Genomic DNA, 22,961 nt, shown 5'->3' on the forward strand with positions numbered 1-22,961 from the left:
GGAGCTAAATAGTAATTTTTTTTTCCTTTCTAGAGTAAATGCATGTTGACTTCATTATATTTCACTGTCGCTCCCGTGCTGGAGCAGAGGTTAGGATCTGGCCTTTTCTGCTTCCCATCCAAATGTGAAAGGTTGCTAGGAGTAACTGTGTATATCTAAGAATGAAATATGAAGGGTCTTTTAACTTAGGAGAATTCCTAATCAATCAGAAGAAACTGCCAGAGAATTTGTTCTGAAGTGTACTTTATTTTTTTGTGCACTCAGATTGATATGCTCAGTAGGTGATTTAATGTTGTGCTAGGCTTTGTTACGCTGATTTTGAAATGTTTCAGTGAAGACTGAATATTCAGTAAGAGAAAAATATAAGCTAATACTGAAAGTGAATTACAATCCTTGCTTCTGTCAATCGATAGACTTCTTAAAAAAGACCTTACGTGTACCAGGAAGGATTTTGCAAAAGACTTCAAAGTTACACCTTTAGTCTGCGTCCTGAAAGCAAAGGTGCCAAAAATGTTTCCTTTTAGAAAGTTCTGTCATATGCAGAAAAGTTGTGGGCTTTTTGGAAGCAAATAAAATGGGAAATGGAAGCTTGCTTGAGCTGTGGATTACTGCACCGGTTCTGTGAAGGTTGTCAAGCAAACTGCTTGTTGCTGTTCTGTAACTCATGAATATGACTCATCTCTCCTTTTTTTTTCAAGACACGAAAGAGCTTTACTCACAGTTTATGTAGACAGATCGCATAGCAGATTGCAGTATGACGAATTCCTTGCAAGCTCCCCAAACAGGATTTGGTTAGCTAGATTTAACACAGGTAGTAGGGAATTGTTTTCTGAAACACAGACTGAGCAGTATTATTCTGGATGTTTTAGTTTTTTCAACTCAGACTTGCTTGCCTCGTGCAATAGATCTAGGATTCAAGCTCCTCTTAGCAATGCTAATAGGAGAGGTTTTGCTATTTTTTTATTTATTTTTTTATGAAAACCTTTACTGTTGTAATAACAAGTGTTTTACTGATGTTAACAGAGGACAAGATACTAATTTCAGTGCAGCCTGAGGCTACCATTCAGTACTGTCATCTGTTTCCATTGAAAGATGTGGGATGTAGTACTAAGAAACAAGTTTGAACAACAAAAAAAGTGTTATTGTTGGAAAGCTTGAGAACGAAATAGCTCAGATTGGAGTTATATCAGATTAAGCGCACTCAAGCGTTAGATCCTCAAACCAGTGGCCTCTCCGTGAAACATTGGTATAATGCTGTGTGTTCTTACAGCTTTTAAAATTCCCTGTCTGCTTCTGTTCCCAACATGATTATCCCCTCAATATTTGCAAGGCAAGTTTCATGTCGTGTTACAAATTTCCCCATTTATTTTTGCGTGGGCGTCAGAGGTCCCTGCATTGAGGCCGTCCAGTAGCATAATTCTTAGAGCTGGAAGGGATGCTCTGTGGGTTCTCTCCTAATATCAACTAAGGCCTATTTCAAGAGTCCCTGTCCTCCCCTCGCCACACGCACTGCGACTAGACTTTAAACTTCAACTTGATCGTATTTAATCAATTTGCTCTATGCTGCTTATGCGTATTTAAAATAGTGAGCGAGCTCCATACGTACATGTCAGTGAGATAGTGAAGAAGGTAGAAAGAAGAGCTGTGATGCTGATTAGAGGAGGCTGTGTAGCGTTTTTCATAGGGTTAATGCTTTCCAAATTGGAGGGTATAAGATTGAAAGTGAAGGGCATACTCCTTGTTGAGGGAAAGTGGTAGAGTGGGTCTAATGCAGAATCTCATTAAAGCAACTGTCAGGATTCCTCTATTTTACCGTCACCTCCCCTATTCTATAAGAGTCAACTGTCGTTTTGAGTGAGCATGCTGCCAAAGAGGCATTTACAAATAAATGAAAAATGTCACAATTGATTTTGCTCCTTTCAGAGTACTCTGTGTCAGGTTTGTCACAAACCCTTTGTTATTCTCTCTTTCAGATCTCTGGTCTGGACATTGGAAATAACTTTGGATGGTTCTGGGCTTCTTTCTGTTGACCCAGGGTAAGTCTCTGGATTATGACTTTTTATTAACATTTGTGCAACGGTTAAATAATATTGACTTTTCAGTACTTATAAAGGGTGAAATGCGAGAAATTCTTACCAATTACCTGATGAATGTATAGCAAAGCTGCAATCTACACTTGAGAATGGTACTAGCATAATGGATTTATTTCTTAGTTTCTGCTATAGAAGTATTTGTGAATTATGGTAATTACTTCGCAAATGTTGCATGCTAGCAGTACTAGCCACATAAAATATATATAGCTGTGGTTTTTTATTTGTTTCTAAAGAATGTGTACGTCTAAGTTGATAGTGTTTTTTTTTTTTTCTTCAGTATTTATAGTTTCTTGTTCTCTTTCGAGGTATGTTATATAGTTACTGTAGTGCATAATGCTGCTTGTAAACATATTGGAAGGTAAGCTGGTTTTCTTATGTATTTGCTGGCTGCGTAAGTGAACCTAATGGGCAATACCAGTAAACCCTTTTTAATGCAAAAGTGTTAGCATAGGAACGGATATCTGATGGAATTTCATTAGAAGAAGTACTTGAGATGGTTTAGATACAGTGAAGTATCTCACTACTATCACTTCTAATAAAAAACGTCGTAGTTATTTTCTCCTTGAACTTCAGTTTTGTGATAACAATCAAAAATACATGGAGTGTTTTACTAAAACTGCTGTGAAAGAGAACTTCGTTAACGTGGAGAAATGATTGTGATCCTTTGACTAGGATTTGAAAGTTTTTAACGACAAACCTAGTGCTACACTTCAGACTAATTTTTGCCCTTTTTCCATTTTCTGTGATGTTCAAGCAGTGTATCCTGCAAATAGTAATAGGAAAGGAGTTTATCACTCTCCACTAACTTCAAAAAGTACATTTGCACTGTGCAGAAAGCATCGTTTTGTGACATTTTGTGTGTGTCTTTCTGAAGGGGTTGTTTGACAATGATTCATACACATTTTGCAATCTGCCAAACAGCACAAAGTCTACTTCAGTGCATGTTCTTTTTCTTCATAGCGTATTTTAAAAAGTTGCTGGGTTTTATCACTATTGCTAGTAACAGATTTTTAAAAGCAGAAGAACTGAAGAAAAATCACATTGCTCTCACTTTTGTACTCTGGAAACTCCTAGGAAATCCATGAAGGACTTGACCTCTTTAAGGGAAAACAAGAGCAGTTTGCAGCGTCACCTGCCCAATATACAGATTTCCTTTCTGTTCCTCGTTCATCTGGGGTTGTAATGTAGCCCCATCAGCTCTGCATGTGACACAGCAGAAATTTCTTTGCATCAGCGTATGTGTGTTTGTCAGCGCTTTAAGCATTTTTAATGTGTTACATTCACAGCCAGATTTTACAGTTCTGAAATGTGTTGAATTTGTTTTAAAACAAAATTTAACATGAATATCTAAAATAACTTGTTAACTTTCCGGAACGTTTAGGATTTTTATTTTTGTTCTTTTAACTAGAAATCAAAACTTGTTCACTGAAACACCGTTAAATTGCACTTTGGACGTTCTCTTTTGTTTACATGTTAGTACAAACTTTGGGACAAAGCTCCCTAAGGCAACCCCTACTCCTGTGTTATCAGCAGTGGGCTCCCAGACCTTGCTTTTCTTCTGTTTCTATCAGGAGAAAATCTGAGATGTGAATCTGGTACAAAGACAGAAACTGAATTCTGGCACTGTGAAAGCTGGTGATGTAATTTCAATGAATAAGATTCATTGAACAGATAGTTCAAGGCTGTTATATTTGTGTAATTAATTATTATTGTTACTGTAAACAAAGAAGAAAGATAAGAAGACAAGAAGAAAAACACAGAAAACTTAGATGAAAATGCATCCCCCAAGCTCCACCCCCCCATTCGACTTGAATGTCACAGTACATTTTTTTTTGGTAAATTTAAATAGCAGTTTGTAGCATTTCGAATCTAAACGGGGCACGCGCTTATAAGGAAAGCAGTGCTGCAACGGGAAATCTAGAACACTTCTGTAATGCCTTGAAACAATAGCGAGGTATTGGCTAAATATGACTTGGGAGATTTACAGAAGCTTAGACTTTCGATCACCAAATCTCTACATATAAACGTGATGTTTAGTTTCATAATGTGAGTGACATTGATTTGTCCCAGCTTCTATAGAGCTGGGCGTAGTTATGCGTACGTAAAGCTCTGTATGGCAGCTGATTGCATATATGAGAATTACTTCCATATATTAGTCTGAATCATAAGATTTCTCTCAACTGCTGCATGTGCCTACAAGGAACAGATGAAATGTACTGATTAGCAAAATTATTGTGAGATTGTCCAAAATGTCCATCTCCAAATAGCGAACACTGAATAATAAAAAAAAAAAGCATGTGAGCACAACCGCTGCTTACTGCAAGTTCGGTAAAGACCTTGCAAGAAGGGAATGAACCTAGGAAAAGCCGAAGGGAAACACAGAGCATTTGCTGCAGTGAAAACCCTTCCTGGGAGTGGGCCAGAGACAGTGCTGCGCTGCTAATACAGGTTTCCATGAACCTAGTTTCAGACAGCAGCAACCTCTTCTGATTTGCACCTTGTTATTCCTTGAGTGTTCATGGTATTCCATTGACTTCAGGGAGATCATTCATGAAATTAATAACTTGTTCCTCACCTCTTTGTGTCTGAGGCTCTGCTCTGTGCTGTCATTGCCTTTTAACTGTTCTAAAACATTATTATCTAACTGGTTTCCTCTGAGCTGTTTTGTGTAGCTGCTTTATAAATAGCATTGCTTCAAGTAGTGTAAGAGAACTCGTAGCAGAAGGGACATGTGAAGAAGACGTGCCCACAAGACAATGCTAACAAACAATTTGCAGTTCCTCTTTGCCATAGCTGAATGAGTTGGCTTTAGGTAATTTGCTATTCAAACAGGAATAATGAGATAAAATGTGTTTTACTCATTTTCGTTGTAGCGTGGCGGTCAAGCCTGAACCATTTAATTTTAGGGGGTTGGACAGGGCAAAGGAGGTTGCTAATCACTTGCTTAATTGATCATTCTCTCACTGTTGCCTCTAGCTGTAATGTGTTAATGATGGTCAGAGAGATTAACCATCAGAAAATCCCCCAAACTGTACAGGAATATACCACGAAGTAGCTTAATGGTGAAATGGTTTAATTGCTGCTTAATCAGCAGAGGAAAGGCAGGGGAGAAAGCTCACATGCTGACCCCTAGGTTCCAAAAGAGTCTTTAGTCAAAACAGCGACTCAAATGTGCGCAGTATGATCATCTATGCATTTTGAAAGCAAAGGGAAGTGTCTCTGACTACATTTCCTGAAGTCATTATTTTAGCAAGAACATCTTGGGAATAGTTTCAATGCTCAAAAGCGTTAGCAGGACCTAATGCATTTTAATTTTTCCCCATGAAATTGTAGTATTTGTTTAAGCAACAAATAATGATAATTGCAGCTGGGTGGTTTTGCATTTACTAGAATAAAATTGTTTGAAGCTCCATTCAGAATTGGTTCCTAAGTATATGTGTCTACATATAGATTTGAATTACTCCAAGAAAATCAATGAATTGCCATTGAGTTAATAGTATTGGCTGTGTTTGATAAGTGTGTCCTTGGGCTCCTTTGAAAATTATAGCTATAATTAATGATGGCTAAACACATCTCTCATGACTCTTCTGTAGCTCTAGAAACAAGTTATGCAAACTTGTCGCTGTTTCCAGTGGTCTTCAGTAGAGCCAAGATTTCATACAAGGTCTTCACGTAAAGAAAGCAAATACACCCTTCCATCCCCCCGTAATTGTTGGCAGGGGTATTCCTGTATTTTCCACTGTTTTGGGGAAGAATTTGTCTCAATGTTCTCGAATTAAGTATAGAGACATAATGAAGATGTTTAACACTTGTAAAAACTTGACTTGCACGCAGGAGGGAGCCTGCTATGCCATACTGAAATGACACATAAGTAGAGCAATGTTTTCATCAACAGAAATGTGTTGCTGTTTACAGCTGATTCTCTCTAAAGGGTGCCATAAAGTAATTAGAAGACCATAACATAAACCTTCAGTATTGCATATTTATTCCTTAGAGGGATGAATTCATCTTTTCTGACTTCAATAGTGTACAACTGACCATGGAAATACTATAGAACTATAAAACAATCTGTAAAATGAAGTATAGTTTTTCCAGACTACCATATTTATTCTATAATATAAAGTAAATAACTCCTAAAAGACTCATACTTCCAGTGATTTTTTGCTTGTAGCATACTGGAAGTATTGTCTTAAAATTAAAAATTGACGTGGAATGCTGTGTGCTTTGCCTTAAAGAAACTGCAAGTAAAATCAGTCCTCTGTGAGGACTGCAGACTGTTAGAAAGTGTGTGCCAAGAAAAGAAGCATCTATTTCGTTACAGATGTTGGTGAGTTTTTGCAGCTGGTGTAAAGTAATACTGCTATAGCTATGTACTGTAAATTTAAAGGATAAGAATTTTGAGCAGTTTTGTTCCCAGGGGTGGATGTGTCTAGTTGAGACAAGCGTTACAAACTAGCCTTGAACAGGGCTTTCTTGGATTTGTTTCTAAAATGAGTTTTTTAAAATGACATTTTTTCAAATCCTGTAAGCATCTTGTGATAAGAGGATTTTGTTAATTGGAAGGGGAGGGGAGGTGCCATGAGCAACTCTGATGGAGAAGAACTAGAAATATTATCCAGTGAGTGTGAGTAGAAAAAGTTCTCTGTGCAAGCCCCTCGGAGCTGAGGTGTTTGCCTCCTGCCAGGAGTTCTGAAACCCACAAGGGCATTATTTTACTGTCGTCTTATTGTGCCCATGTAGGACATCTTTCTGCTTGTGCTATGAAGTGTGTAACACTTGAAAGGTTCTTTCAGGCACACCACACTTATGTGTTTTTGATATGTTTCAGTTTGTACTCAGCATCTTAATTAATTTGGGCATTAACCCTTCATTTACTAATATTTTCAGAAGCAGTGGTGGAAGTAAGTTGTTAGGAAAGCCCTCGCCTGTCATATCCCAAAATATTCTTGAAGAATAAACTAGATCTTGAGGTCTAGTTTGCTATGGCAAAGGCTTTAGGAATGTCCAACAAATATTTAGAAGTCCAATTAAGGAAACACTGAATTTAAGCATAGCCTTGACTACCTTGCTCAGGTCGATGCTTCCGTGATCTTGTAGAGGGTTACTTGCCTTTAGCACAGAGAAAGGCATGAGTGGCTCCGTACATGCAAATTAGGACTAACATCCCTTCTGTGTGACGCTGCACTCAGCCTTTGGTTTCAAGCAAGGTAGTGTAATCACTATTTGTTAGTAAATAAATATCTAGGGTGGTATGCAAAACAATTTCAAAAGAGTGAAGGTATGCACCCTGCTGTAGTTCAGGGCAGAGGTGTAATGTTTAGCGGCTTCTTGGCATTCTCAGTATACTTAATTATTCTTTAGGACTATGCTGTTCTAAATATATCACATCTGAGGTCAAAAGTGAGTGTTTCCTATACCTTAAGACCTATGAAGAAGGTAATGTTATTGGGAGAGTTTTGACACTTGTTTTAATGGAAGCAGGACGAAGCACGAATGCCAGGTTAGCAGGAATGATGCTGAAAAGTATCAGCAATCCTGAATGGTGATCACTAAATTGAGCTGTTAGTTAGGAGACTCCTTTATGTAATGTATTGTCGGTTCTGTGGATTTCTTGGGGGTTTTTTTTATTATTGTTGTGTGTTTTTTTTTTTTTTTTTTTATTTGAAAGACTATGGCTATACCTGTATGAATAAACCATTCTCATCCTGGTGATGTCAATGACAAAGCTCTGATGGATGTCAGCAACACTATGAATCTGTCTGGTGGAGATTCGGTTTATGTGTGTAGATAACAGTACTGCTCAAAGCGAAATATTTCAGTCCTGGCATGAACACTTTCATCGCTCTAAGGCATCTCCGTGCATTATGGAAAAGAGCTCATCTCCACTGAGGCAAATATTTTGCAATGGTTTTATTTTCACAAAAGCTAAAGCCATAACCAGGAGATGGTGACCCAATTTTTGATGGAAAAAAAAAAAAAAAAACCCAAATCATCCCAGCTCCCCTCCCCCAACAAGACACCTGCACAGCAAACAAATAATACTGCAATTAAAGTAACTGAGTTTTCAGTTCCAACAAAGAGTATATCCAATATGTAAGGCTTGCAGAAAATTGAACTTAAAACCCTGAGGTTTCAGTATGCTGTTTAGAGGCAGGGTTGAGGGACATGGATGTGGGCAGGCCCAGCTTTTTGGGAAGCTTCTCCTCCAGGGTTAAGTATTCCTGTTGTTTTCTCCTCTGCTCCACCTGTGCCTTCTACCAAAATCAGCTTTGCCCGCTGGGTCTTAAAACGCTCTGTACCGGGAGCCACTGACGCTGTTACTGCAGGCCTCGTGGTTTTGCTGTGAGTTCACCGAATAACGTTTATTGCAGGCTTTATGTTAGCAGTTACTTTTATAAAGTGTGACTTTTTCAGATAAATAAGCTCCTTTATCCTAGATAGTACTATCACTGTTTTAGTCAACAGCTGTATGATGAATATCTTTCAGAAAATGACAGATTGGGTTTCGGAAATAACATTTCATGAGCTCAGTTTACCTCATCTGAAAGACAATTTGTTGGTGCATCACTTCAGAACTTTTCCTTTAAAACATAAGAGGATGCTTCTCCGCATTCCCCCATTTATGAAGTGCTGTGCCAAAAATAAGTAAATGTACTCTTTCTTTTTTTTCCTTTACAATGTCAGTAATAAACACCTTCCATTTCTTTCTGGACCTCCAAAAACTTACTCAGTCTGTCTTTGCTTTTCTACTTCTATGCTCACTTGTTCATTTCTCCATTAGTTCCCTTCCTTTAAACGCAGACACACACAAATCTGCCTGGTAGATACGTGCTGAGACACAATGAGTGGAAATAAAAGGAAATTCAGGACTGAAGTGTCCAGCAGAGAGAGAGCAGAAAATGGGACGTGGCGCTTGGCATTTTCATTTTGAATAGTTTAGTGGTTCTGCAATGTTTGTAAAAGTGCATTTGCAATAAGAAGTGTGAGCGCTGTGTTTCATAGCTTTTAGAGAGATGTTAGTTCCCTCAACCAAATGGGAGAAGCCTGCTACCTTTCTGTTTTCAAGTGTTTCTCATTCATGTTTTTCTATACCTTAGATTCAGCTGAAGCTTGACAAATGCAGGTGTTCTTACGACTTGTCTTCGAGCTATACTTCAGATTTTTCTTTCACCTCCCTCTGCAATAAGAAATACCTGTTCAAATGTTTTTATAGGTTTTTTTTATGGCAGGCATTTCAGATACCTACTGCTGAATAAATAAAACTGCCTTCCCAACTTAAGGAGCCTGGGATATTTTTTTGTTTGTTTGTTTTTCAAAATCTGTTGCAGTACAGAATGTAGTTGGTTGTCATAGTAAAGAAGATGGCCTGGCGTTGAAATGAGAACATAATTAAAATTATTTTTACTTTTCTCAGGACTTGGAACAAACCGTTACTTAAACCTTTTCTTAGAGGTGTTACGCCTAACAAGTTCTCTTGAGAGGGATGGCGGCAAGGCAGCTAAGCTATCAACAAAACACCGAATGGCTGCATTCCCCGGGGTTTGCTTAAATTTGAAAGTAGATAGGAACTGTGAAGAAATATAATGCAATCTGGTAAAGAGGCTGCAGCATAACTCCAGCCGCCTTAGACACAGTAACGTACCAGTATAAAAATCTCGTATTAACCTGGAATATAGCTAACATCATAAAACATCCTAAAGTTGCTTAGCTTACGTTTGTCCTTGATGCATCATTTTCAATGTCTTGTGGCGTTGAGATCAGTTTATGCTGTAAACTCTGTGGAATGGAAACCAGGTCTCTATACCTGCTGTAGAAAAGGCTCTGCGAACCTTTTCTGGGCCGTCGGTTTTAGATTATGACATGCTAAATGCAAAATGACCACTGAGCTGAAACAGCAGTCAAATGGTGTTATACTCTGGGTCTTATTTTTATGGCAGGGTAAGGTTCACTAAGCCGCTGAAGCCACTTGTGGGCTGAGGTTTTCTTTCCCTGCCCACATGAATGTGTGTGTGTACGTGATGGAGTAGTAACACTGGTCTTCTGGGGTTTGAAGCAAGTCGGGGGAGAAACAGTAGTTCGCGGGGGTTTCAGTTGTTTCCTATTCCTTTTTTTGTGAAATCTGGAATGCTTGTTAAGCTGTGCGATACTTGTTTTATCGTAATCCTTCCTCGGAATTTGCAAATGCCTTCCAGCACAGGATCAGTAGGAATGGTTTTACAGAGTCACAGCCCTTCTCTTTCCACTGCTGAAACCCAGATTCAGAAGTAGCAGCTCTGTGGTTTGTTGTCTTGAGGAGCAGCTTGATACAGGGCTCATGGTAAAAAGCATGCTTGAATTTAATGAAATAGATATTTTTTCCAAATGTAGTGTTTTACCTGATTATTTTTGCTGGCTTTTCAGTGGATTCTGGAAGATGATACCCTAAGCGGATCCTCTTAACTGAGAAAGAATGTGGCTCTTCATTGAATTATCCAGAGACCTCAATCTGTATTATTATATTACATTCTCAAAAAGGAGGATGCGGTGATTCATAGATTTGGACAACAGCTTTGAAGCAGCAGGGGACAAATCTGTTGATTATTGCTGGATGCAGCTGTACATCTCTCTCTCTCTCTCTCTCTCTCTCTCTCTCACTTAGTGGTACACAGTGCTCCGAGCGCTCTGACAGGACGGCAGAGCATCAGGGAGAGCTTACTCAGCTAGGCTCCGATAAACCTGGCCCCACCGTGTTTCTGCTTCAGGCTGGTGGGGGACAGAGCAAATTTAGTTTGGAAGTCAGGATGGCAGGGGCGTGAAGTAGTTATGCTAAGGCAGTCGCATGGAAGTAGTATGAGCTAATGCGACTCTGGCTCCTAGGCAGGGCTGGCTCAGGTCTGCCTGGCTCAGACCGCAGCCTGGAATTCTTGGAGCTACCTGGGTTGTCTGGCCAATAGAGAGCTGGTGCGTGGGTTACCGTTTGACTTCCAAGGACCTGAGTCTCAATGTTATCTAGGTGCCCAGTAGCGTTTTTTCAAAATTGCTAACAATGCTTAAATTTAACCTTCCCCTGAACAACCTGATCCTTGTAAACCTGTGGAGCCGTGTAGCAAACAGCCCTAGATGTTCTAGGGAAATCTCGCCGAATGTCTGTCTCCATTGCTGTGCGTTTACAGGTTTGAAACCTAAGATCAGGTTATTGGCATTTTACCTACTGGACAGTTGTGAGAATTTTAACTTGCAAAAATAGATCTGGATTACATAGTGCCCCCAAAGTCATGAAGCTTTAAGTTCTGATTGAACTGTATGATTCCTTCAGAAAACTGTTCTTTTATTATTTTTTTAGGATTTAGTACAATATGATGATGATTATTATTTTTTTTAAAAATGTTAAGGGACATTTTCGTGTACCTTCTAGGCTGCTGGATGTTTTCATCGGAGCAGAGCTGGCCTATTGTGAAAGGGGCTACAAAACATCCCCCACTGCCGTTCTGATGGCTTTGTTTGAGTTAGAGGGGTGCACGTAACTTGCAGCAGGGATCCTTCTACTGACAGTTCTGCCTTGTCAGAAAAGGTGTTATCTACAACTTGCCTGGAAATGCCTCTGTGATTCAGGGACCCGTGCTGGTTAGGTATCTTCTGGGTCAGTCTGTACATGTGTATATGCAAGAATTGCTTTGCTGTGTTTAAATATTTAATTATCAGATGTGCCTTTTTAATATAGTTATTGGAGAAGGCTCAAGAAGTTAAACCAAAGGGTTACAAAACTGTCTTCACAGGCTCTATTACCTCCTTGAAAATAGAATTTCATAATTACTCTGTGTGCGTGTGCCCATCTCCAGCGTATTATCTAGTATATGCATTATTATGGATGCAAATAACAATCATAAGGAAAGAGTTTTAACATCTGAATAAAACACAGCGAATGATCAGTATAAATGTAAAAGATCGTATTGCTTGCAGGTTCCAGTCGGTTTCAGTTATCTGGCTTTTGTAACCATTCACAACTGAAGTCATGCTGAAAGCATGAAAGTGCCTTAGTTTTAGCCAAACACATGAAAGAAATAATGAGTGAGTGCAGCAAGGAGCTCAGATAACTTAAATATAAAAACATTACCTCTTCTGGCAATGGAGGCATGTGTATTTAACAGGAGCTCGAGAGCACACAGTGAGCAGTCATGCCTCTGTTCTGTTTCAGCCTTCTTTCTAGCCAGAGCAATAATCATTTGCAAGCTTACAGGATAACTTTTCTTACGGCTGTTGGTTCTTTTTTTTTTGTAGTGTCTCCTGGTCAAAAAGTAATAAGCTGGAGTCAATAGTATTGTCAGGCTGTAAGTGGGGACAGGCTGCTGAAAGAGTGCTCTGTTATTCAGCAAGCCACGTAGGCATCACTAGCTACTTATCTCCCAAGCTGCAGCCTAAATCTACAGCTTCTGGATTGCACCACCCAAAACGTGGATTCAACTTTGACGTCAAAGATGGGAAATGTGGATCAGATGTTATACGATGCCTTTTCATGCCTTTTCAAATAGAAAACTAGTCAAATGAATTTATCGTCTTGCTCATTTTGTAAGGAAGAATGGTGCCTAAATGAAGAAGGAACTATTAACAACCCCTAGAAATCTGGGTGGCTTTATTAAGGGGAATATATATGTATACACAGGTGTAAAAAAAAGTCTTTTGTTTCTGTGAAGGTCGGTCTGGAATGATTGATTAATAAAAGAAATTATCTAATTCCAGTATTACCTACTGAAACAATGGAGCTTTATAGTCCATTAGTTTTGTATGTAAGACTCCTTTGACGATATAATTTTCATGACTGTATTAAAATGTCATTAATGTGTTTAGTTAATACTCTTCTACGATCCATTAATTATAATAGATGAAATTAGATGTGAATGGAACTTATATTCTGAATTCTGAAAGACTAACTTTATTTGCAATAACTGTAAGTGTGTAATCTTCAGGTTCTGGTCTTAAACGATCTTATTTGATAATGTAACAAAATTGATGATTCCAGAGTCTTAAAAAATTAGTACTGATAAAATCCAATGCATGTTTAACTGTAAAGATTTTGTTTCAGAAGCAGCCCTTTTGTTGGTGCTATATTGCACTAGTGTGCTGTATTGCAGCAAATCGATATGAATGTAAATTAAATAATCTGCTGCATCCTGCAATAGCAAGGAATTACTATTACACTATTATAAGTCTTTTCTTATTCACAGCATAGTTGGTCACTCTAATGAGTTTACTTGTAACTGGGATCAGTATAACCAAAAATAAAATCAGGTTCCTAAGCAGATTGTCTTTGTTAAAGAAATAAATATGCATGTTAATTTTGGCATCACTTCTGGTCAACCGTGCAGTTAAACTGTAGGATCTTTCCTTGTTCACCCTCAAACTTGGACGTGGCTGGGAGACGCACTGAGACCAACTTTGTCCCTGTTTCAGAGAGGACAGTAAAGGAAAAACAAGATAAAAAAAAAAAAGCGGCTCTAGTGTTTTGATACTGCTTTATAAAGCAGTCTTAAAACTTTGCATTGATAATCTTTCCTGTTTACATGTGAGTTTCTGCGTTTCTGTTTTATAGGAAAACAAACAACCCTGGTGTGTTTAGTTGCCTTTTTCTTCCTGTTGTTGGTTCTTCAACAAAAATTTTTGGACCTGTCTATACTGTGGTACAATGGAAAATGGGATAGAGTTAATTTTACCCTTCACTCAGCTTCCCTTCTGCAGGGAGCTCCACATGAGGACGCAAGCAGAAGCTTCTGATGCCTGTCACTTTTTCTGTTGCATTTCATTAATCTTAGGGGGATTAAATTGATGTAACAATTTGTGGTAATCTGCATTAGAATCAGGTTCACTTTATGACTGACTTCTAAGATTGGTTTGGTTTTTTTTGTTGTGTTGTTTTACGGTTTGAGTGAAGCTTGAAAGAAGACATCCCAACAGAAGATGCGTAGAAGATATTAGCAGAAAAAGTGATGTTTTGTGTGGAAGCTTTTGTGGCTTTGAAGTTCAGTAGAAGTGAACAGCAGAGGCGAGCTCATACTTAATAATATCTCTTGCATCTTAAACATTTCAAATTAAAAAGTTGTCTTGCATCTTTCCCCAAAATCCAGATAGCAAAAACTACTTGTGGTGTTATTACTGCTTTGAATGTTAATTAATTTACAATTCTAGTTTAATGGGATTTGCACAATTTATCCAAGTAAAGCTGTCGTCTCGTTTGGTATTGCTTTGTACGACCACGTGGTCCAATGACAAAACTCCTCCTGATGTCTGGGGGGATGCGGTTGGCCTGGTGTAACGCTGGTGAGTCTGTGGGAACCGAGCTGTAGGGAGATGGCTTTGTGTTCAGTGCAGTGCATGGTCGCACGGAACAGGGCGTTCTGTGGGCACTGCAGATAGTCACACTTCGTTCTGCCGAATACATGTTTCTGTTTTTACTGGAAGTGTTATTCTGGATGCTTTGCTCTGAAAGATTTCTCTTTTTCTCACCATCAGCACATTCATTTATTTTCTTTCTTCCTACTACTCTCTCATATCCCTTGTGTTTCTAATTAACATTTCAAAATCACTGCCTGTCCTCCGTTCTGAATAATGTGTGCTTGTTTGCATTCTGGTAGCACACCTCTGCTGTGACTGTAACACCAATTAATATTATTTTCAGTAGTTCAAAATAAATAGTCTCCATGTATAGGTTTATTCTCAAGCCATAATATATTCACTAGTTTTTATCTGACAGGCCTTGAGTTCTAAGAGCTGGATTAAGCAAAAGTTTAAAACTCTATTTAGGCTGAGTAAGCAGATATCTCTGTCTATGCAGTTAAATTGCGCTTCTTTATAGCTCTCTACAGGAGTCTTGAATGAAAAAAGGCGAGCAGTAAGAGAATATCTCAAAAGATACCTATTGTTTGTTAAAATGGCCTTCACCTAGAAAAATGTTCTTAATCTGCAGATTTCCTGTTTGCTCACAAATTATATGTGAATACGAATTTCAAAGGCAAAGTTTAATCACTGAAGATATTTTGCTGCCTTTTACTTGCGGTTTTACTGTACTGCTTTTTTTTTTTTCCCTCTTGAACTTGGTCATCTAAAGTAATGCGATAAGTAAGGGATAAGGTAAAGGCAAATTATAGTTAAATGCTTTGAAAAATAAAAGCTTTATGACTTAAAATTCATTTTCAAAATTTTGAGAGCCATCTGATTTCCTCCTCTCTTTCGCACACGCTCACTTTTTTTTTAAAAAAAAAAAGCTCAACAATTTATCTTTTCTGAGTAGGAGTAAGATATAATTTAATGAAGAATGCATTGAAATAATCAAGACGCAAAGCAGAGGTATTATGTGTGAACATGTTTATGCCTATAGCATAAAGAAAAGAGGAGACTCTTTGACAGAAGACATCAGGCTAAAACCAGCAAAATAACGGATATTTTTTCAGGTGAATTCTTTTGTCTGCTTGTGAAAGACTTCCTTTGCACGTTAATTTCGTTGTTCCTGATCCAGGAAAGACTTTCGGTAATATAATTTGAGCATTATCTTAACTTCTTGCTCTCATGCTTGGTTAGATCATCTCTTACCATGAGCAAGACTAGATAGAACATACGGAGAGATGTGGCAGCCTGTCAGAGGACACTTGAGTTTATGGCTCAGTAAAGATCCAAAATGAGAGAGATGGCAGGGTGGTCCTCTTCACGAGAGCCCTGGAACAGATAATTGTCCCAAGCTACTGTACTTGGAAGTTAATGAACAGAACCACGTAAGTAATTCTGACTATATATGAGGTCAGTGTCACCTTGGTCCCTGTTGCCAAGTGCTGATGGATCTTTCAGCGTAATGCCTTTCGTTTCTCAGCCGTGCAGTTGTATGTCATAAATATGATGTCTCCAGTTTTATTTCAGAAGAGGCAACTGCTTTTGTAACTTAAAATAAAACCAAATTCCTGCACTTGGAATTTTACAAAGAGGATGTTTCCTTTTTTAGAAAAAATGGTGCATTTAAGTGTATACTAGAGTTGACCCCTAAAAAACTTCATAACCCCACCACCCTCTTCGTGAAAACTCTTTGTGAGACTCTTGAAATTGCATCTTCTTTGATGTCTATGTTAAGAAGTTGGATGTGTGAGGTGTCATGTTAAGTAGAATTGATCTCTGAGCTGCAGTAATACTGTGAGGAGGGCTCTCCCAGTGCATCTTTGGTACTCAGTGGTATTCAACAATTAACTGCTTTTGCTGACCATTACTTATTTGTGGATAAATTGGCTGGCTTTACAGAGCTTCTTTGATAGCTGTAAGCATCTCGTGGTGTTTCCTGTTGCATAGAAGGAAAATTTGTGTCTAATATCAGGCGTTAGAACTCTTGGGAAGTAGTAATTTTCTTTTGAAATTGTGGGGATTTATGAAAAGCTTGAACCTTAGGAATCAGGTTGGAAACTTGACCTATGTACTAAATGTGGGGAAGAATTTTCTAGGAATTCACTAGTTTTACATATCTGAGAGTCACAGGTATAGATAGAGAAATTCAAAGCACTAACCAAATTATGGTATTGCTGTTGGTTTAGATATTTAAATCAAGGTTGTATATCGCTCTAAAAGATGCGATCTAGCTCAGCTAGATGCTTGTGGGCTCTGCAGAAATTACTGAGTTAAATTCTTTGGCCTGTGCGATGTCGAAGGTCAGTCTGGGTGATCACAATTGCCCTCTGTAAATGCTGTTTGTCAAAAACAAACATTCAGCTGAATGCATTTGAAGAAGCATGAAACAGCATTTATTAGAAATGAGATGTCAGTAGATTACATGGGTTGGAATAAGCAGATAATTGTGAAGCTATGCAATTAGACTGGATGGATAAAATGAATGGCTTTAGGAAACTGATGAAAAAATTGATGGTTTCATGTAAGCTTGAAAGTAACATTGATTTATCTTTTTAAACAAAAAAAAAATCATCTCAAACTTTCACACATAGGTTGAATTGACTGTTGTAATTATGTCTGAGATGTGCAAAACTAATGGGCTGTCTCTATCCTTCCATATGTACTTAGTACACAAACAGGAGTCCATGCCTACAGTTTTTGTTTGAGCTCCAGTGTGCTTAAAGAATCTGGTTGCCTGGGGGAGCGGAAGAGGGGAGGGGAGGGAAGGTTAAGGAGCATGAAAACAGGCTCCCAAACACATACCACAAAGTCTGAACGTGCTCATGCCTGTGTACGCACCTGCCCTGGGTTTGTTCTATGTGCTGCTGCACTGGAGTGGAGTCAAGTGGCAATAAAAGAAACCTTTATATTGGCTATTTGTTTTCTGGAGAGTTTTGGATACCTATGAATTCGAAACTTATGTGGTAATCTTTGGGTGTAATTTGGTGAGCTAAGAAAAACTTTTAGTGCTCAGAAAGACCACGATTAAATCCTTAGCGATATTAGTGTTACGCAAAAATTGCTGAAGTCGTGCAAAATGGTAATGTCTCTATTGTCTCTATCATGAAAAAATAATTTCAAGTAAGTATAAATGCAAAAGCTTTTAAATCAATATGCTTATAAATGCAATATGCTTTAATATGCAGCCTATTTGTCTTATTTTGTGGATACTTTTGCTATTCCTCTTGGCGATACTTACAGGTAAAATGTACTGCTAGTCTGATAGGACATTATTTTCTATCTTCTCCCATAAAGAGAACAGCGAGTGGCTTAGGAAAATGTGCACTGGTTAGTGACTCTGAATAATACATTTTAACCTGAGGTAAGCTGGGAGTTTAGATTAAGTTTTAAGAATGTTTTAACTCTTTTAATTAGTGGCATAATTCTACAGTTAGACTTATTCTTACGAACTGCTGGACTTCATCCCGTTGCTTTCCACGTAGCTTCCCTACATGGGAAGCAGCTACTGCTCAAACAAAAGCAAATTTACAGGAGTAATGCCTTGATTTAAATAGGAAATATATACTGGGTTACCTGTCGTGACCTGTAATCGCCTTAAAATATGTCAGAATTTAGTAATGACTTTTCCCATACCTGGAAATATTTAAACAGATGCCCATGGGAAAATTGAACAGAGTAAAGCAAATTGAATCGGGTTTAAGAATTCATGACCTTTCTGTCCTACATATCGAATTCATTTTTCTCAAATGCTGTTCATATTGTGCTGCATATTAATTGCATATTGCATATTCTTTATTCATAATATACCACTGATAATAACATAAAATTACATTTTTAATTCCCAATGATACCTTAATTTAATCTTTCATTTTCTTCTCCTCTTTAACTAATCTTCTGTCCTCTGAACAAATTTGATTAAAATCATTGCATTTATTAAAAAGAAATGGGCTAAAATGTATCAGTTTGGTCCCACAAGGAGGCGGTATTAAAAATTCTGTTCTGAGGTATGCCTTTTGTTGCATGGCAGATTTTAGGGAAGGAGATGGCTGATTAAAGCTCATAAATAGCTCTGAAATTGAAAAGTGGAAGAAATTATCTGCTTTAGTTATTGCTTTCTCGTTTTCCAGGTAAGCCATTCTACTTTCTCCTTTCTGTCGTCTCCTGAAGCTCTAGTAATTATGAATTTGTGAGATTTAGGATGGGACGTGAGAGAGTGAGGAGTGATTTCAGGTGATGTGTTCTGCTTTACTATTTTTCCTAGTGCTGTTTGCCAGGAGACCGTCTTTCAGTCTTCACCAGCTGTCAGGCAAGGCATGAGGAGAAAGAACTTAGTCTGGGCTCAGTTCCCTTCTGCGTATCTCCAGCTGAGCAGTCAGTGGCTGGCTGTTTTGGATGGAATAACGCAGCCGTGTAAATGGGCCTGCTGCTGCAATTTGGTATTATCTCCTGGTCAAAAGAGGCTCGCTCATTTGTGACTCCAAAGCAACCAGCAAAGCCTTGTGTACGCTCTGGCATGGCATGAAGGCTCTTAAGGTTTAATGTTCTCCTTTCACTGTGTAAATGGAATCGTGGAGCTGTTTCAAGTTTTTAATGTTTAGACCTTGTTTCTTTACACGTCGAAGTGAAGCTGTATTGTGGTGCTGTCTAGATGAATTGCTACAGCTGTGAATGTCAGTCTTGCCGTTTTTAGGATGCGGTTTGTGTGTCGCACTGCGCTTGTGCCAGCAGACAGCGTTCTTGAAGTCTTGCGGTGCACGCTCACAAAGTGGTGCTGAATAGGTGCCTCCGAATCCTCACTTTGAAGCTTTTAGGGAAAAGGGAGAAGTGGATGGACCAGAAAGTTCATAAATGTGCATCGGTTCTTGGCAAAGGTTATTTACGTAATAAAGCGTGTCTCATTTGGTCTCCCGAGTTTGTACGAGTCAAAAATCATAACTTTGTGTTTACCTTTAGAAGTAGAATTAATGTCTCGTGATGTGTAACTTTATGCTTATTTTGTTACTTTGGCTTTGATTAAATTGTTAGTGGTTTAACCTTCCTAATTTTCTATTGAATTATGTGATTATCTTTGCCTATTTGATGTTACACATTTCTGTGTAATTAGGATGTTGTAATCTTCTTGTTTCTTGGTCTGTGAGATTGAGTTAATGATGTCTTCTTAGTAAGTGTGATATAATATTGTTAACTGATTGGCTAAATTGGTAGGGAGGAGCTCACTTATCAGTGAGTAGAACTTAAGCACAAGTCTTTTCCAAAACTTGCATATAGAAAGAAACACTTTTGAAATACTCGCATTTATCTTTATGGTTGTCCCTCTCTGTTCTCATTGTATGGCTGATTAACTGCATTCGGAAACGTTATTTGCTGCTTCTGTAGTGACAGAGCTTTTTGGAAGTCTGAATTAATGAAATTTAATGCTCTCTGTGCTGTCTTTTTTTTAGGTCCTTCGAGCACCCAATAAGTAGGTTAGCTGCTCGCTTGTTAAGCACCTTTAGCAAGGATCTACCTTTACTGTATGTACCTATTTCTCATATTCATTCTGATTTTCATTCATGATTAGTTTTATCTCCTACTGCCCCCACCTTGATTCTGCAAATTCACAATGCTAATTTTGTGATGCCACAACTTAGTACAGTATCCCTATAGCATTAGGCTTTACCTCATTGTCCATAATACAGCTGTTTCTTCGCCGTGAATGTAAAAGCTGGTCTTCTGAAGCCCAGAGCACCTCTGTCAGCCCTTCCGTAGGGAAGGAGCTGGTTGTGTCAGAGCTACGGCAGTTTGATGGCTCAACTGGGAGCCAAAACTAACTCTGCGCAGGGGTCCGTGGGTGTGCGGCTGTCTCCTGAGGAATTGGATGGGATTTAAGCTACGTACAGGTCTTCTCTCCATGAGTGGATTTCATCACGGGGGGTGACTCTCGGCTCCAGTGATGAGGCGCTTCTTACCCTTCTTTTTTTGTTATTTTTTTAGGAAGATTATTGGCCTGGTCTTGGAGATGTGCGTATAGTTTCGTGTAATGTATGTATATTTGTCTGTAGAAGAGTAATACGTAGTAATCGTTTTGCCAGGTCTCATATCTGTATTGTGTAGATTCCTTACTGTAGACCAAGTGAAAACTTTGCTACTCTACTGCAGTGTGCAGGGAATAATACAGAAACATCCACTGGCTGTGTGGAAGTGGGGAAGGTCTTTGAGCGTTGAGGTGACGTGCTGAAGTTTCCTTTTTTAATTTTATTTGTAGCAATCATAAACTCCTAAATTTAATAAATGTCAAATAGAAGACTAGATAATGATGCTTTTAGCTGAATTTTATTCATTTGGGCTTTTTCCTTTCTTGCTAACATTTCAGTAATTGTAGCTTCTAGTGCTTTCGTGAGGAAGAATGTTTCAGGAAATGGGGATGTTTTTCCTTGAAGACTAGTGTGGGAAAGAACTGCCTTTGGGATACGGGCACCATTTTGTTGTCTAGGAAATAGCGTGGCAAAGTAGTCTAGGAAATAGCGTGGCAAAGTAGTCTAGGAAATAGCGTGGCAAAGTACTCGTATAACATCCAGTGATAGCCTGTGAGCATTTTTCAGACTGAAGGACTGTGCCTGAGAAGCAGCACCGCTGGATGCCATCTGAGAGTTCAGTAGCGGGCCCTAGATGGAAAGCAAGAGGTGGCAGGAGCAGGCAAGCAGAAGGGCGTTTGTACAGCATAGGTAGCCCTGCTTCTATCTGCTTATTTTCTGGCACTTACAGTTCTCTTCTCACCCTTGTCTGACAACCCTTTATAACTTTACTCACTCTGTATTATTACTTTCATTTCTTCCTACTGCTTCATTCCTCCTTAGGAGTCTCTTCTTAAAACTTAACAGTAAGAAATCTGTCTGAAGGGAAATACGGGTTTTGTATTGACTAGAAGAAGGAGACTTGGCACTTCAAACTTAGGCTGTTATGTTTATTTTGCAGAGCTCTCCTCATCCAATTTGTCGAACAGCCCTTTTGCAATTTGCATAGATCTTCAGTTTGCATATCTGTGTGTGATAATGGGTGCCAGTGTTAATAATGGATAGAGAGAGTTGCTTTAAAATACATTCTTTATTGGTGCTTACTTTTGGACTAGGCGTCATCCCTTTTGTGAATAACAAATGCGTTACTCATTAACATCACATGCAGAAAATCATGCATATGTCACTGTTTGACAATATCTGTTTCGAAATAATTTTGCAAAATGTTCGTAAAGAATTTTGGCATGGTATTATGTGCATAAACCCTTGGTAGCGCTACTGTCTTAAGATACTTCATCCCAAAAGGAGAATGGTTTAAGTGGTACTCATTCCCCCCACTTAGTGTTGGGTGAATCATCATAGACAATCTGCATGGATAAAAATGAAGGTGCAGTAGTGAGGTTTTTATCGCCACGTAGTTGCCCTCTGAATACAACAACTTAACTGTTGGTCCCGGATGAACTCTTTTGCTGAATACAAAATACTGTTTTGCAGGCATTTTCCTTGTGTGATTATCAATTGTAGAGACTAGAACTCATAAATAACCTTCATTATACTACTTTCGACAGTATATTTACAGACATTTTAAACTTGATTTTGAGATAACGTTTTGTTTCTAAGTGATAATTATTAAAACTATATTCTCAAACTTAGTAAGTAACCTTCAATAAGGTTCAGGTGGGCTTAGCTTCCTAATTTTCATCTATATACTCAATGTGTTAAAAAGCTTAAAAAGAAGAAATATTCCAAACTAGTAACACTTCTAGGTTGTCCTTGGTTGTCCTCCGTATCAGACAATGAACGGACTGAAGTGTTCCTAAATGATTACAGATCTATAGCCTACTTATATACGTGTTGAAGAACACGCCTTGCCTGTATATGCTTTCTCAGTTAAGGTGTAAATATTTGCAGGTATGACAGGAAAATGTACCGTACCTGACTTAGTCCAGTTTAGGTCTCTGTTATTACAAGGTGTTGTATAAAGAGAGAAATGCCATCAGCTGTAGAGCTAACTTTCGAAGTATACCAGGTCAGTAAAGGATATGCTCAGAAGCAGAGAGAATACAAACCCACCCACGTTTGTTTGGCAGGCCATTGGGAAAAAAACAAAACCCAGGTTTCTGGACGTGGATTACTTGGGCAGTGATGCTACTGCATGTATTATGTTAATGTCAGGAGGCCTTTATCGAGGACCTGATCCCTACTGTGCTTTATTGCCAAGAATCATTCTGTGAAAATACATTTGTCTAAAATAACTCGCGTATTAGATTGGATGAGGTGCAGCAGGCTGATGGAACAGAAAATGATGTTATGAAAGCTGCGGTAGTACAATATAGTAGTAGAGTTATAAATTAAATAAACTTATTTTAGATTGCATGATAGATATTAGGACTAGATCAACACCTGTGCATCAGGTATAACTCCAGTGCAGTTTGTTTCATAGTTCTTGACCTGATTTTGAACAACTTTCCTTTGAGTTTCAGGTAACTGGTGAGTTTGTAGGAGAATATGCACCTTTCTG

General features: G+C 38.5%; 1 protein-coding gene across 2 annotated transcripts in view; it reads left to right on the plus strand.

The window, feature by feature from the left end:
* The window catches only part of NAALADL2 (N-acetylated alpha-linked acidic dipeptidase like 2), a 477,589-nt gene that overhangs the window by 25,172 nt on the left and 429,456 nt on the right, over positions 1–22,961 (plus strand). For both annotated transcript variants that reach the window (XM_063339333.1, XM_063339332.1), the window contains exon 2: positions 1,974–2,036. The gene's annotated coding sequence lies outside the window, so the exon portion shown is untranslated. The remainder of the gene's footprint in view (positions 1–1,973; positions 2,037–22,961) is intronic.

The sequence above is a fragment of the Chroicocephalus ridibundus genome, chromosome 6 (assembly GCF_963924245.1).
Source record: "Chroicocephalus ridibundus chromosome 6, bChrRid1.1, whole genome shotgun sequence".
Lineage (NCBI taxonomy): Eukaryota > Metazoa > Chordata > Aves > Charadriiformes > Laridae > Chroicocephalus > Chroicocephalus ridibundus.